The sequence below is a fragment of the Podarcis cretensis genome (assembly GCF_951804945.1).
Source record: "Podarcis cretensis genome assembly, chromosome: 9".
In the NCBI taxonomy this organism is placed as follows: domain Eukaryota; kingdom Metazoa; phylum Chordata; class Lepidosauria; order Squamata; family Lacertidae; genus Podarcis; species Podarcis cretensis.
In genome coordinates, this window is record NC_137178.1 from 15,553,133 (window position 1) to 15,569,123 (window position 15,991).

A 15,991-nucleotide genomic window follows, 5' to 3' on the forward strand; every position below is an offset into this window, starting at 1 on the left:
GTTGTAAATAAACTTCAAAAAGCAACTTAATGGAGACTCAAACCCACAAGTAAACAAATCCTTGTAGGAGTGCTCTCATAAACAGGTAATACAATGGAAAGGGGAGTCATCCCTTTGCCAAGTTTCAACCCCACAAATAAAAAGATTACATGAGAATCATGTTAAAGATCTCATGGAGGACTCAGCAAAAATGGCTGTGCGAGGGGAAGCCAAGTGGGTCCTTTCTGGCCTGCTGCTTTCTGAAAGATCCGGAACATTGTCATTCCTTCTTTTCATCACGTTGCCGAAGGAATGTTGGCACTAGTTGTCACCTGGATGGATGTGAGTGTTTTAATTATCATCTGCCAAAGGTAATAATTTTAAGGCCAAAATTCAGGGCCGCAATCAGTCACTGGAAAGTCTCTTGAAGTCTTTTAATAATAAAGGCCGCGTATTTAACAATGGGTTTTTGTTTTTTTATGAGACATTGCGGCTTATTTATTACCTGAACTTGAAGAGTTATGGGGCCATAAAGATATATAAAGTAATTTTACTCGGGAAACTTAATTACTGTATATTAAAAGATCACCAAAGAATATTCCGCTCGCTTCACAACGCGATGCAAGACAGGTGTGAGTCTTTCAAGTTACGAGGGATGATTTTGCCACAGGCTGTTGGAGCATGCCCCCTCCCCCTCCATTGCCAGCAAGCTCACTCCTGGATGTTTTCCAAGAGAGTCCCAGAGAACACAACCTCAAACCTTTGGCATTATAGCAGTCAGCTTCTTAAATCTTCCCCTGCCCGGCAGCTGGTCTTTCAGGCAGGGCAATTTACCTCATCAGCTGACAGATCAGACTGGAATCTCAGTTGCCCTTGCAACAGCTGTGGGTAACCCTTGAATCTCCAGATGTTGTTGCCTCATCTTCCTTGGCCACACTTTCTGGGGCTGATGGGAGTTGTGGTTCAGCAGCATCTGGAGGGCCAAATGTTCCCCACACCTGTCCTACATGGAACTGTATATTGGTCTCCCTCCTGTCCTCTTAGTCTTCTCCCCTGGCCCCATTTTATCTCCCACCAAGTGAGCACCAAGGGAAATGTTATGTACTAAGCTTAGATCCTAGAACAATAGGCAAGTAGGATCCTAGAACACAACAACTGATTGGCTTGCAGGAGAAGACCAATCAGGCTCCTTGGAGGGAAGCAGAATCAGCCAGTCAAACAGGACTCATTGTGTAAATAATGTATATAAAAGCCTGAGGTTTGGGGGGCAATTAAATCACTGTTTTACAAGCTGCAATAAAGAGCATGAAATCACTACAGGACTCCAAGTATATTTCAGGAAATCTGAGCAGACACCCAACAAGCTGATTCAGTAGGCTGTTAGTGTTTCTGTGGCATCACAGCATTTCAGTTCTATCAAGAAATACCCTATGATTCTGAAGCTTTGGCTGTCTGCAAGCTAAAGAAAACACTTGTAAAGACCAGGCCCCATTAAACTGTTCTCAATATATTTCAGGGTACAATTTTATTTACTTGAGGCATTTTAGCAGGCTTTTCAATCAGCCAACTAATGAGCTTCATTGGAACCCAGGTCTCCCCAGTCCAAGTCCAACACACACATTGCTATATGTATCAGCAGTATTGAACTTATTTAATAAATGTTTGTTTTTAAAAGGTGCATTTTCAATCATCTTACTCTGTAAGATGCTCATGCTTAATTCATGTCAGCTCTCCTCACTGTTCTGCCACCCAACCTGTTTTAATAATAATAATTTATACATACATACATACATACATACATACATACCCAGCCCATCTGGCACAGCCCTAGGATGTAAGAAAGTATCCTGGGCCATGTCCAAAGTACTTTTCCCTCACCAAGGTGTGACCACAAATGGTCTACACAGCAGAGATTAGGGAGGAGGGTTTCTATGGTATGGCTCAGTTCAGAGATTGTAACTCAACCATGGCTTGACCACTGGGAAGATGCTTTAGGTGTGCATCCCAGCCCTTTCCTCTCCCTTCACATGGTCTAACACCATTAATGATAGGTGTTAAACATAGTTTGCTATGATATCTGAATTGTACAAGCTATAGTTCTTGCAAACCATGGTTTACTTCCAACCCAAAATGTGAAACCCACATATAAGGCATGTTTCCAACGGCCAGACCATGTTTTAGGCATGAAAGTAGGGTGATATCAGGAAGTAACTTCAAGAAGGTGAGAACCTCCACTGCCACTTTTTTTTCAAATAATTAAGCATTGATTATATACACAAATAGTTGTTGTGTGCAGAGACAACACCTGGTTTCCAGGTTTATGTGCTAAGTGAAGCAATTTCCCTATCATGACAATATTACAAGCTTCAGGTGGTGGACTTTTCATCTTTTCTAGCATGAACTGAATGGCATCCTTCCTAAACGTAGTGGATAACCAGTTAAGGCAGTTACCTGATTTTCTGATAATGCTTCATTTTCGCTGAGTATCATTACCAGCCAGAGAGAGAACGATCAAGTCCTCTTTAGAATTCAGAGTAGAGCGTCCTGGGATAGCTCTTCATGAATTCGATTAAAGTTGATATTCACTGTGAGGAGTTCTTACATGCATAAATAGTGTATGAGAAGTACATAAGTGTGGCATGCCATCCTGAATAACTCACAGAGCAAATCAGAATCCAAAATGTAAGATCACTCTGAAGACATGTGGCGCAGCTCGAGGGCTAAAACTCAGCCTACTGAAGTTTATAGGAAGGAGAGAGGGATTGGGAAATCCAGGCTAGAGGAAGAGAACAGTGTAAGTGTAAGAAATTTAGTAAATTAGTGAAACAGGGCTGGGCACCCTTTCATATGACCTAGACAGCATCTTAAAAAGTAGAGACATCACCTTGCCAACAAAGGTCCATATAGTAAAAGCTATGGTTTTCCCAGTAGTGATGTATGGAAGTGAGAGCTGGACCATAAAGAAGGCTGATCGCAGAAGAATTGATGCTTTTGAATTATGGTGCTGGAGGAGACTCTTGAGAGTCCCATGGACTGCAAGAAGATCAAACCTCTCCATTCTGAAGGAAATCAGTCCTGAGTGCTCACTGGAAGGACAGATCCTGAAGCTGAGGCTCCAATACTTTGGCCACCTCATGAGAAGAGAAGACTCCCTGGAAAAGACCCTGATGTTGGGAAAGATTGAGGGCACAAGGAGAAGGGGACGACAGAGGACGAGATGGTTGGATAGTGTTCTCGAAGTTACCAGCATGAGTTTGACCAAACTGCAGGAGGCAGTGGAAGACAGGAGTTCCTGGCGTGCTCTGGTCCATGGGGTCACGAAGAGTCGGACACAACTAAATGACTAAACAACAACAACAATGCTAAAGCAGCTGTAGAATCAGGTATTTCATTGTCATTGTCGCCTTTTTTTAAAAGCAAGTAGAGAACATTGTTTCCAGACTGTGTCCTGTCTTGCCCACTTATTTGTTTCATTATAGATTGGCGTCATTTCCAACAAAGGTATCCTAAGGTCTTATTTGAAAGGCCCAACAACCTCTGGCAGTCTACAAAATGTCATCAGCTGTTTCAAGGAGAATTAAGTCTGCAGAATGATTTTTATATTTATCAATGCATTGCAAATTTGAAGGTTATCCAAAGGAAATCACCCTCATCTCCATTTGTTTTTTAAATGTTACTGGTTAATTACAAGTTTTTATAATAACAGAGCCTGGGGCCTGCTTATGTTTCCATTGATGTCAACAGAAAATGTCTACAGAATCTTATTGTGCCTTCAAGATAAGGAACAGCCTATTTCTCAAATTATATGTACATATAACCACGCCAGACACCAGCAGGTAATTATGAACATTATTCATCTGTACACTATTTTCTCTTTCCATGATCTGATATTATTGGGGTGGGAACCTCAATAAATTTAATTTAATCTGGCAGTTCTGTGGTGCCTTTAGCTTTCAATAGTGACACTAATAACTGAAATTAATTCCCATTGTGGTACCTGTGTGATGGCTGCTCAACTTGAAGCACTGGTGTTAACCTCTAAAACAGGTTTGAAGAACCTCTGCCCCCCCAATGTTGCTGAACTTCAACTCCCATCATCCCTTGCCATTCACCATGCTTGCTGGGTTGATGGGAGCTGTAGTTTAGCAACATTCAGAGGACCAAAATTTCCTCACACCTACTCTAAAGTCCCATATGATCTAGGGCCAGGTTTTCTGAAGGATATGAACCTACCTGAACCCAAAGGTTGGCATCATAGGCCCTGCCTTCTGGCCTGTCAATCAGCAGGCAACAGTGACAAGACTTCTTGGTGGTGGCTCTGCGGCTGTAGTATAATTTCCGTGAAGCCACATCTCTTCCTGTCTTTTGACAAGCCCTAAAAACTTATATTTTGCAGTGCCTTGTGAGCAATGTGATGCAAATTCTTATGTGCACCGTTACAATATGTTTTAATTGTTCGACACTGTTTTAACTCCGAATGCAGACTTCTTATTTTGCTGTTTTATTTTGGTGAAATTTTATTTTCAGAGGCTGGAGTCACCACCATAATTAAATGAATTAAGCAAATGTATTGGGGCTAGTACACACATGCATGCTCATCGCTAGAAGACAACATCATCAAGGATTTGCATGTATTTGTGAACAGTCCATGATAGATCTTGGGAAACCTTTTGTATCACCTCAAATCAGGAGTGGAGAAACGGGATCAGTCCGGAAGGCCAAATCCTGGATCCCCACCCCCACCCCAGCAGGCCACATGACCTGATATTATCATGACATCTGGTGACCAATTTTTCTTTCATAGTGCAGCAAGCTATGCTATAAAGAGCACGGATCAGCAACAGAGATCCCCATGGGAAGTCAACACACTAGATGTCACTGCCTATCAGCTGATATGCACTGACAGCAAAGCCTCTCTTGCCAATGAATAATCAGGAGGGCACTTCAAGGCTCTCAATTGTGCACTGACAGCAGCAGTGTAGGGACCACTTTAGAACTGCATGGTCCCTTCAGGACAGTCACAGTCCCGCCCCCTCACAACCACATACTCATCTAATATGATAGAACCTTCTAATATTATACAATAAACTTATAATAAGAATCAGTAAGAATTATTGGGGATACATTGCAACAAACAATGCAGATCTCCATGCATTTTCCTTCAGCTAGATCTATTTTCTGTGCATGGGCAAATTATCTGGAGTGCTTTTTGGAGTAATTTAAGTTGTAATTTATTTATTTTTGAAGTTCCATTATACATAACAGAACTTGACCACCGGTCTCTTGTAACTGAAGAAACTGCTGTTTTCAGTGTTCCTAAATGCTGTAGCTTTGCAGCATACAGAAGAACCCATCCTCAGTGTTCTTCCTGCATGCCTTCTCTAGAGTGACCCTAGTGTTAGGATTCATTCCCCATGTTGCAGCCATGGGATTGTTTTCATCACATGACGGTGTATGTTCTCATTCCACATTGTGGGAAGAGACGGAGACAGGATGTTTTTATTACTGTGTTTCCGTGATGTAGGACATTTGTCCTTTTGTTTTTTCTCTCTGCTGTCTGATGCTAAAGAGGAAGGAGCTGAGTTATGATGCTCCGAGTGTGTACAGTGGTACCTCGGGTTAAGAACTTAATTCGTTCCGGAGGTCCATTCTTAACCTGAAACTGTTCTTAACCTGAAGCACCACTTTAGCTAATGGGGCCTCCGGCTGCCACCGCACTGCCAGAGCATGATTTCTGTTCTCATCCTGAAGCAAAGTTCTTAACCCAAGGTACTATTTCTGGGTTAGCAGAGTCTGTAACCTGAAGCGTATGTAACCTGAGGTACCACTGTATATGTAAATAAACATAGTTTAGCCAAAAGCTGCGCTACTGAGTCTGAACACTGACTGCCTATACTCTGCTGATCCTGAAGTGTGCCGATGCCTCTTGGTATCAGTCGCTGTGATGTTCAGGCTGGAGAAAGCTTTTGAATCTCCCGGCTGACCAGGAGGGAGAGAACATGCCAGTCGGGCATGTGTCTCTGCCAGATTTCTATTCGTGTATAGGATCTCCCAACACCTAGGAGCCAGTCCTAAGTGACTGACTCACCTCTTTTCACTCCAATTAGCTCCAACAGCTAAATAGCGCTCATGTTGATTGGGAGGCTGTAGGAGGCTGTCAACAGAAGCTGGTGACAGGGACCCTTTGCTGGAGAAACAGTAATGGGTCTTTGACCCCCCCACCCCCACCCCGGTGAGCCTGAACCCCTACATCTCTAACTGCCCGCCACACCTTTAACTGCCCCACACCAGATGTTGCTTATGACATTGTTCGGAGGAAACAGCCTTGCAGGCCAAACTGGGACCTGGGCCAGGCTGAATTAGTCCCTTGGGCTGGACGTTCCTCAGGCCTGCCTCAAAGGAAAGGCTTTTCAATGAAGCCAGTTCTTACATTCATCTGCCAGGTATAAAACAGCAAAGTAAGAAGTCTGCATTCAGAGTTGAAACAGTGTTGAACCATTAAAACACATCGTAACGGTGCACATAAGAATTTGCATAACATTGCTCACGAGGCACTGCAGAATATAAATCTTCAGGGCTTGTCAAGTGGAAGGAGAAATTGAGTGATATATGTGCATGTGTGAACCAGCTCTTAAGTGCCTAATTTTCCAAATGTAAGCTAACTTCTCCTAGAAAGGATGAACAGTGGAGTGGGATGGCCTTTCTCTTGCAGTTTGGATCCCATTAAGCAATGTAAACATGTAGGGTGAGAGACAGGCAGATAAGTCTGCAAAACTTTGAGACTCTGGAGAGCTGCTGCTGGTCAGACCAAATATTTAAGGATAGGGAATCAGAAGGCTTATTACCCTCCCCACCACCATAAAAAATCCTGTCCCTGTCATTGAACCCTGTCAAACACTGAAACCTGACAAGTGGTAGTTTCAACAGGTGCCATGGGGTTGCAAAGTGAGTAGATTCTGTGGCCAGAATCAAGCAGGGGTGTGGTTGTTCACTTATCTGAATGCCCCCCCACTCAATTTCTTACTCCTGCATACAAAAAGTAAAGGTAAAGGACCCCTGGATGGGTCCAGTCAAAGGCAACTATGGGGTTGCAGTGCTCATCTCCTCTTTCAGGCCAATGGAGCCGGCGTTTGTCCACAGACAGCTTTCCAGGCCATTTGGCCAGCATGACTAAACTGCTTCTGGCACAACGGAACACTGTGATGGAAACCAGAACACACGGAAACGCTGGTTATCTTCCCACCACAGCGGTACCTATTTATCTAACTGTACCGGTATGCTTTCGAACTGCTAGGTTGGCAGGAGCTGGGACAGAGCAATGGGAGCTCACCCCAACACAGGGATTCAAACCGCCAACCCTCTGATCTGCAAGCCCAAAAGGCTTAGTGGTTTAGACCACAGCGCCACCCGCATCCCTATCCCTGTATACAATGCTGAGGTAGATGTAACAATAGTATGAGACACCCTAGGGCAGCCTTTCTCAACCTGTGGGTCCCCAGATTTTGTTGAACTACAACTCCCATCACCCCTAGCTAGCAAGGCCAGAGCTCAGGAATGATGGGAGTTGTAGTCCAACAACATCTGGTGACCCACATGTTGAGAACTGCTGCCCTAGGGCATCTTTATATGTTCATATGTATTTTCAGCAGCCATCTCTCTTCCAAAGCCACAGCAAACAATTATATTTGCTTTAGGGCCATTCTGAGGAACCAGCAGCCATGAGAATGGCCCTGGAGTCACATAAAGGCTTCTTGGCAAGCACACATGGCTCATGGCCAATAGCCTGGCGATTCCTGTCTTAGAATAGCACCAGGCTAGCAAGGTTGCTTCTTCCTTCCCTTCTTTTTCGGGTACCTGTTGCAGCAGCACGACATATGCAAAGCCTGAAGTAAGTATAAAACACAGAAGTGCTGCTGGAAGTGTTAAAATGCAGAGTCAGCTTTTCTTGGCGAACGTTGGCAGCTTCTGTGAAATCAAAGAAAGCCTGCACTGTTCTGAGAAAGCCTGCACTTTCTTTGAGAAAGAGAAGTTTGGTTAACAGGGCAAGTAGCTAGTCAGAATCCCGCTCTAAGGCAGACTGTGCTTACTCTGCTACAGAAGAGGAGTTAAGGTATTGGGAGCCAGTGAGTTTCTGAAGTTTCCTGCTCAAACATTCCTCCCATTCAATGTAGCAGGAGAACGAGGCAGGATCCAAATGCCCCCTTATAATGTTGCAGCACTATTACAATGCAGCAAATAGGACCTTGCAAGATAAAATCTTTCTCGTTTTTTCAGAATAACAGTATTGCAGCCTTTCTCTCTCTATCTCTCAAAGTCTTATTCAAACAATTAATCCTGAAGTATGCTCAAAAGAGCAACAAGCCAGGACACCAACACACCAAAAACAGTGCTTGGTACAGTGGTACCTCGGGTTAAGAACTTAATTCGTTCCGGAGGTCCGTTCTTAACCTGAAACCGTTCTTAACCTGAGGTGCCACTTTAGCTAATGGGGATTCTAGCTGCCACCGCGCCACCGCAACGCTATTTCAGTTCTCATCCTGAAGCAAAGTTCTTAACCTGAGGTACTATTTCTGGGTTAGCGGAGTCTGTAACCTGAAGCGTCTGTAACCCGAGGTACCACTGTATTTGTATTTTGCTTCAGATAATTCCACGAACTTTCCATACCTTATCTCAGTTCTGCATTAGCCTTTCTACCTTGCACAGCAAAGCTGCGACCTATTTTTGAGGAAAAAATTCTCAGCCATTGTGAATGCTCCTTTGGGTCTCCTTCTGGTCCTTTGATTTTGGCAGCCTCGTTGCCTAATGCCAAACACAGACCTTCTGGCAACATTCACACTATACATCTAAAACATTCTTATAGCACTTAGCCAGCCATGGGTTGTCATCCCCCAATAACCATGGGAACTGAAGTTTGTTAAGGAGAGCTCCTGCAGCCAATCGGAAGCCGTGCCTTGGTTTCCGAACGTTTTGGAAGTCGTACGGACTTCCGGAAAAAATTCCCTTTGACTTCCGAGGTACGACTGTATGTGCAAACTTGACCACTTTGATCTACAGAACTGGCACTGTTATATGTGTCACATAATACTCATTAGCCCTTGCAAAAAATCAATCATTTACTGCAGCAGCATCCACACTTCGGAACTCCCCGCCTATTGATATCAGACAGGTGTTCTTTTTCAGCACCTGCTAAAAAACTTTTTTTTTTCTTTTGGCAAGTCTATACAAACAAGTTGCCATAGGTTTTAATCTGGTTTTAGCTTACTGTTGATTATTTTATTTTATTTTATTTTTATTTGGAATACTTGTTTCTAACTGTTTCTTTGCTGATAATTTGATTGTTTTATTCTTTTTCTGGCCTTCTTTGAGGTTTTATTAGAATCGCGCACTATACACAAGTTGTAAAACAAGAAAGCAAGCAAACATATGAGTTAGGCTGGAAGAGAAACCCCTCTGAATTGCCTCCTTCAGAGTTTGCCTGAAATACCTGCAAGCACGGTGGCGCTGTGAGTTAAACCACAGAGCCTAGGACTTGCCGATCAGAAGGTCAGCGGTTCGAATCCATGTGACGGGGTGAGCTCCCGTTGCTCGGTCCCTGCTCCTGCCAACCTAGCAGTTTGAAAGCACATCAAAGTGCAAGTAGATAAATAGGTACCACTCCAGCGCGAAGGTAAACGGTGTTTCCATGTGCTGCTCTGGTTCACCAGAAGTGGCCAATAAAGCGAGAGGAGCACCGCAACCCCAGAGTCGGCCACGACTGGACCTAATGGTCAGGGGTCCCTTTACCTTTTTACCTTTACCCTGCTACAGGTTAGCTAGCATTCTCCCTGCTACTTTCATCCAAAATGAGCCATACATTAATGTGAAAAATTATGGCTTCTGCTTGTGGCTAACGGCAGCTCCTGCTACTAGCTCTGCCTCTCAGGCTGTTACCATCACTGTTCCAACATTCCAAGGAATCATCTGAGAAGTGGGGGGAAAATGGAGGACAGCAGGCAGGAGAAAAGGCAGACCCAAAGGGTACTATTACAAGCTCCGGAAAGTATGACTTTGGTGCCTGCAGCTTAAACACAGAAGCCCTGCTGATGCAAACGATTAATAAGAATTAATAAGAGATTATGGGTTGGGCTTTCACCTCTATACTTATGTGTCAATTGCAATCAAAAGAATCCTAAGCAAATTATAAGGAAAATATAGACATAAAAGCCACTGAGTCTGCCAGCAATTTCAAGGGCACAGCAGCAGCACTGTGGCCACCAGTAGCTTTAAACTGGGGGGGGGGGGGGGGATTAAAAAATAAAACTGCATTTAAAAAGGAAACTCAGTTACCATGGGAAGCCCCCTCCCAAACAATTGCTTTGGGCTCATACAGCAGTCCCCAACACAGAGTTCCTCCCTGTGTCCTTTTTATTAAGAATTCGTTGCAATCTTTGCTCAAGGTGGTATTGGGGCAGTTATACATGATTCCATTTTCAGTATTGCAAGGTGCTTTCAGGGTAGAAACACACTTCTAATTGGTGCAAGTCCTCTTCAACCAGGCCTTTGGCCTATTAATATTCTAAGCCTTTTAAATGTGTTAGTGGGAGGGGGGGTATTGTTTTGTTGTTTTAGCCTTAATTAATGATCCTGCTTTCAATATCGCTTAAGTTTCAGAGTAGAGACACACTGCTTCACTTCCACTTGCTGCACGTCCCCTAACTCTCTGCTGAAACCCTGCAACTTTTCATATGGCAGTAATGCACTAACTTTAGAGAAGCATCGCAGAACAACTAATAAATTGGAATGATGTGCGGACAGTCTAGTTTAGATCCACCACTATTATCGTGCCAATAGCATATCATAGAACACACCTCCAAAAAAAGACAAAAAAACAACCAGTAACATCGACCTGGAGAGACTCACTGCCACTCCCAGTTATGAAATGGTTGGAGGTGGTTTCCATGCTTGGTAAACACTTCGTGTCATTCTGCCCGGACACTGAGGCCCAGGGCCAAGGGCCTTCTTGCGGTTCCCTCACTGCGAGAAGCCAAGTTACAGGGAACCAGGCAGAGGGCCTTCTTGGTAGTGGCACCCGCCCTGTGGAACGCCCTCCCACCAGATGTCAAAGACGAAAACAACTACCAGACTTTTAGAAGACATCTGAAGGCAGCCCTGTTTAGGGAAGCTTTTAATGTTTAATAGACTATTGTATTTTAATATTCTGTTGGAAGCCACCCAGAGTGGCTGAGAAAGCCCAGCCAGATGGGCGGGGTATAAATAAATAAAATTAATTATTATTATTATTATTCCACACAAAGCAGTGGAGCCAGAAAAGGAGATGGGAAGGTCTTTAAGCAGCAGAAAGAAGAATGTGCAGGAGACTGGAGCCAGGCATTGAGAAAAGTGACTGGTGCAACAGAAATAGGAGGGGATAACGTTCTGCACACTTTTCCTTTCGATGCTACAAGATCTCCCCTTCCTAGCTTTATATGTGACACCAGTTCTTGGGAGCAAGGGGTTGGGGCAAGATGCCCTCCTTGGACCCCCACACTGAGTGAGCCCACCCTATCACACCTGGCAGCAGTGGCCCCTCAAATACCTTTTTGTTCGTGGCCCAATCCACCTTGAACAACATGGTGAGTTGGGAACAGGTGGCTGTACCAGTTATTTCCTCTTAATACTGGTTAAATGCTTGGGGAGGGCAGGTAAGAAAGGAGATGGGCAGCCTGAGGGGCTCTAGGGACTGCAAATGGACCATTCGCCATAAGATGGGCCTCAGCAGGTGTTGGTCTCCAAGTCCTGCATCCAGTCCTCAGGTCAACAGCTGGCTGGCTTCGCTGTGTCCCTGTGCACCAAGAACCTTGGAAACTGCTGAATGCTTGATGCTAAGAGGCCAATACAAGGTGGAGAATTTAAAGTCTCAGCTTCCATATCTGCATACAGTCCATCCACCTCTTTAATTCTTTTTCCCTGGGAAGGCTCTGCCTTGCAAGTCGAGTACAAAGCCTGGGATGGAGCAGCCTGTTAGGCAATTTTCCTCCTGTGCATTAAGGAAATATTGATTGATTGAACAAGCAGGAATAAATCAAGCTAGCCAGGAATTCTGGCTAGGATCAGGGGGTGGAAACTGCTTTGTTTGCAGCTGCCTTGTACTCCCAGTTCCTTGCAGCGCTCAGTACCCTAAATGCCTGGAGTTCTTTGCAAGAACTAAAAGGAATTTTGCTTTACCCATGCTAGATAAAGCTACTTCTTGAATTACTTCTATTGTTATTGGAACAGGCCATTTGAGCTTCAGATGCTTGAAAGGAGAAAGACACAAATTAATAATATAAAAAGCTGTGCCACAGGTTCAACCAGCATAGTGCTATCTACACTGACAGGCAGAAGTTCTCCAGGTTTGGGGGCAGAGGCATAGCTGTCAACCGTCCCTTATTTGGCAGGAAAGTCCCTTATCCCAGCGCTGTGTCCCGCTGCTGTCCCTTATTGATGATGTCCCTTAAATTTCCCGGGTTTCAAAGGAAGCAGCTCCTCTCCCTCCCTCCCTGCCAGTCTAAGAACGACTGGGGGGTGGAGTTTGCATGCCTTGTGCCGATCAAATCAGCCACGTTGTCTGGGGACTCGCCTTTGCTCAGCACTCCCCAGCGGAGAGGTGACGGTGGTTTTCCTTGCTGCATCCCCTTTGCCGGGTTGCTGCGCTGTGGGAACCACCGCTTGAGGCTTCGTTTGGCTGCTGGCTGGGCTTTCTGCCTTTGGCTTGGAGGGGCTCAGAAGTTGAACATACCTGTGCTTGGAAAATCCCTTATTTTGGCTGCTGGTCCCTTATTTTCAAATCTGTAAGTTGACAGCTATGGGCAGAGGACTTTTTCAACTTTACCTGCAGAGGCTGGAGACTGAACCTGAGATCTTCTGCAGGGAAAGTATGTACTGAATCTGCCACTCAGCCAGCCCGTATCCTTCTCTAGCCTCAACCTACCGTTTAGAAATGCAACCATCTTTGTTACCATGAAACCGCTGGCTGTAGGACAGGGCGTGGGAACATATTGAAAGCACACAGTGCTAAGGGCTGGCTTGGAGAGTGGGAGGAACAAGCTGGCACATGGAAGAGAAGGGCAGCAGAAGCAGAATATGAGCAAGCCAAGAATTAAGTGCTTGGAATTAAGAAGCAGAGAGAGGCAAGAGGCGTCAATACCGAGGCAGAGACCACACGGCCAAGCGCCACCTAAATTCCTACGGCAAAAGAGACATACCTTAGTGTCTAAAGGCAGGAAAGGGAGATGGAGACCTTTAAAATGCTGGTGCTTGGCCACCTATGGATGGGAAGACTTGAAGCTCTGCAGCTGAACGCCAACTCCTCCTGCTGCTGCTCTCCCTCCTTAGGTTCTCTTGTCTGCAAAGTCTCCGCTTCATCTGGAGCTCAGAGAAAAGGCAATGCAGGGAGGGCTTGAATCCCCAGTTTCACACCTGCCAAACATTTGAGAAACCAAGAGAGGTTGATTTAAGCTCTTCCACCTGGCGATTGCTGAAATTAAAAGCTCTCCTCCCCCATCCCCACCCCCTAAAAAACCACACACACAATTCTTCTACTTATTGCTATGCGCTATTACTTATATTGGTGGGACGCAGGTGGCGCTGTGGGTTAAACCACAGAGCCTAGGGCTTGCTGATCAGAAGGTTGGCGGTTTGAATCCCCGTGATGGGGTGAGCTCCCGTTGCTCGGTCCCTGCTCCTGCCAACCTAGCAGTTCAAAAGCACCCCTAAGTGCAAGTAGATAAATAGGTACCGCTTTATAGCGGGAAGGTAAACGGCATTTCCATGCGCTACTCTGGTTTGCCAGAAGTGGCTTAGTCATTGTGGCCACATGACCCAGAAGCTGTACGCCGGCTCCCTCAGCCAATAAAGCGAGATGAGTGCCACAACCCCAGAGTCGGCCACAACTGGACCTAATGGTCAGGGGTCCCTTTACGTTTACCTTTATTACTTATATAGCACCATCAATGTACATAATTGATTCCCAGCTTTCTGCTATCAGCTTGCAATCTGGAAAAAACTTGCAATGTAGAACAACTAATATGATTTGCATACTTGGAACCCCATAACAAAAGACAATGCTAACAGAAGGTTTCCCCAAAGCAAAGACTTGTTTTCCTCAGGACTGCAGCAGAGGAAAGGGTGGCATAGCTGTCGACGTTGCCCTTTTTTTTAAGGGAAATTCCCTTATTCTGAATAGGATTCCTCGCAAGAAAAGGGAAAAGTTGACAGCTATGAAGGGTGGGTCTTCGCACACCCCCCCCATGCCTGCTCAATCTCATTGATATTATTAGCTCCAACTGATATAATTTCCTTTTTAAAATAAAAATAAAAAAATACCCTGCTCATTAGATTCAGGTGCATTTATTTTCACATCCAATTTGGCCCTTGGTTTTGCATCAAAATACATAATTAAAACGCAAAATGCATCAGCCATCAACTTTCTCTGGTTTTCTTTGCAAAATCTTAACAACAGCAATGGACAGCCTCTCCTGACTCTACATTACACAGACTTCCTTTCGGCTATGGCAAATCTAATTAAATTCATTCCGTATACTGCCCATAATTGAGTTGGATGCAGGCCGAAAATGTACTGTACCGAGAGCATAGTGAACAGGTTAAAAACAGTCCAAAAATGCACAAGCATTGCTGACAAGATGCAATACTCTGAGGCTATCCTAAAAGAAAATTACGGAGAGGGTGGCAGGTCTCTGATTTCAACAGCCTACTTCCTAGTATATATATATATGTGGTGAACAATCGAAAAATGGTGGCTGTCAGCAATCATGAAGAAGAGAAGAAGAAGAAGAGGAGGAGTTTGGATTTGATATCCCACCTTTCACTCCCCTTCAGGAGTCTCAAAGCTGCTAATATTCTCCTTTCCCTTCCTCCCCAACAACAAACACTCTGTGAGGTGTGGGGGGCTGAGAGACTTCAAAGAAGCATGACTGGCCCAAGGTCACCCAGCAGCTGCATGTGGAGGAGCGGAGATGCGAACCCGGTTCCCCAGATTACGTGACTACCGCTCTTAACCACTACACCACACTGGCTCTCATTGATGATGAAGAGCTCCATTGATGGCAAAGGCCAATGGAGGGACATCTTCACCCGCAGCCAGACCCTCTGTAGCAAGGCAAATCAGGGGTATGGACTGGTCTGTAAGTTAAATAAGAATATTTGCATACCTTCTCCTGTATTTTCACCATCTATTTTTCTCCGGGTGTTTTGTTTTTAAGTTGGGGAGGAGCTCACTGACACAGATAGTTTGGATGTATAACAGACCCTCCAAGTGACCCTATTTTCTAGGGGTGTCCCTAATTTAGAGAAACCATCCCGGTTTCTGATTTGATCCCGGAATGTCCCACTTCTCCTTAGGACGTCCCTATTTACTTTTACTTTTTTTTAATTAAATCTTTATTGGTTTAAAATACAAACATACCAGCATACAACGAAGGTAAATATTTCAGATTTAAATATAAAAAAGAAAAGAAAGGGGGGAAAGAATTTTTTTGAAACAAAGTCAAAAAAAAGTTATAAAGAAAAAAAGACAAAGATTTATACAACATTATATCAATCAAATAAAAAATTAATTAACTATTCCTTAATTATTTTCATTGGGGAAATATTGGAGGGTATGGAGTTATCCAACCTCCAAGGCATCTGAAGGCAATCCTGTATAGGGAAGTTTTTTAAACAGTTTAATGTTTTATTATGGGGTGTGTGTGTGTGTGTGTGTGTGTGTGCTGGAAGTTGCCCAGAATGGTTGGGGCAACCCAGCAAGATGTGTTGGGTATAAATAGTAAAATTATCATTATGGAACGGGACATCCCTATTTTCATCGGAGAAATGTCGGAGGGTATGGTATAAAGCTTCCAAGGTGTGGTTGGGGAAAAACAATGTTTATGGGATGAGGAGAAGCATAATAAGGAAAAGCAAGGGGATGTTTCCTGATGCGAGAAAACTCATCACGGAACGACTAGAATCTGCATATAGATCTATAGTTTTATGG

The 15,991-nt window shown here is 44.4% G+C and overlaps 1 protein-coding gene and 1 long non-coding RNA gene across 7 annotated transcripts in view; one reads left to right on the forward strand and one right to left on the reverse strand.

Moving 5' to 3' along the window:
- The window catches only part of MAPK10 (mitogen-activated protein kinase 10), a 244,323-nt gene that overhangs the window by 159,636 nt on the left and 68,696 nt on the right, over positions 1 to 15,991 (reverse strand). For 4 of the 6 annotated variants that reach the window (XM_079990970.1, XM_079990973.1, XM_079990969.1 and 1 more), the window contains exon 2: positions 13,203 to 13,416. The exons of the other annotated variants lie outside the window; for them this stretch is intronic. The gene's annotated coding sequence lies outside the window, so the exon portion shown is untranslated. The remainder of the gene's footprint in view (positions 1 to 13,202; positions 13,417 to 15,991) is intronic. 6 annotated transcript variants of the gene reach the window in all.
- LOC307224466 overlaps positions 8,545 to 15,991 on the forward strand; it is a 114,246-nt gene continuing 106,799 nt past the window's right edge. Inside the window, exon 1 of the long non-coding RNA XR_013842553.1 lies at positions 8,545 to 8,592. This is a non-coding gene — a long non-coding RNA (uncharacterized lncRNA). The remainder of the gene's footprint in view (positions 8,593 to 15,991) is intronic.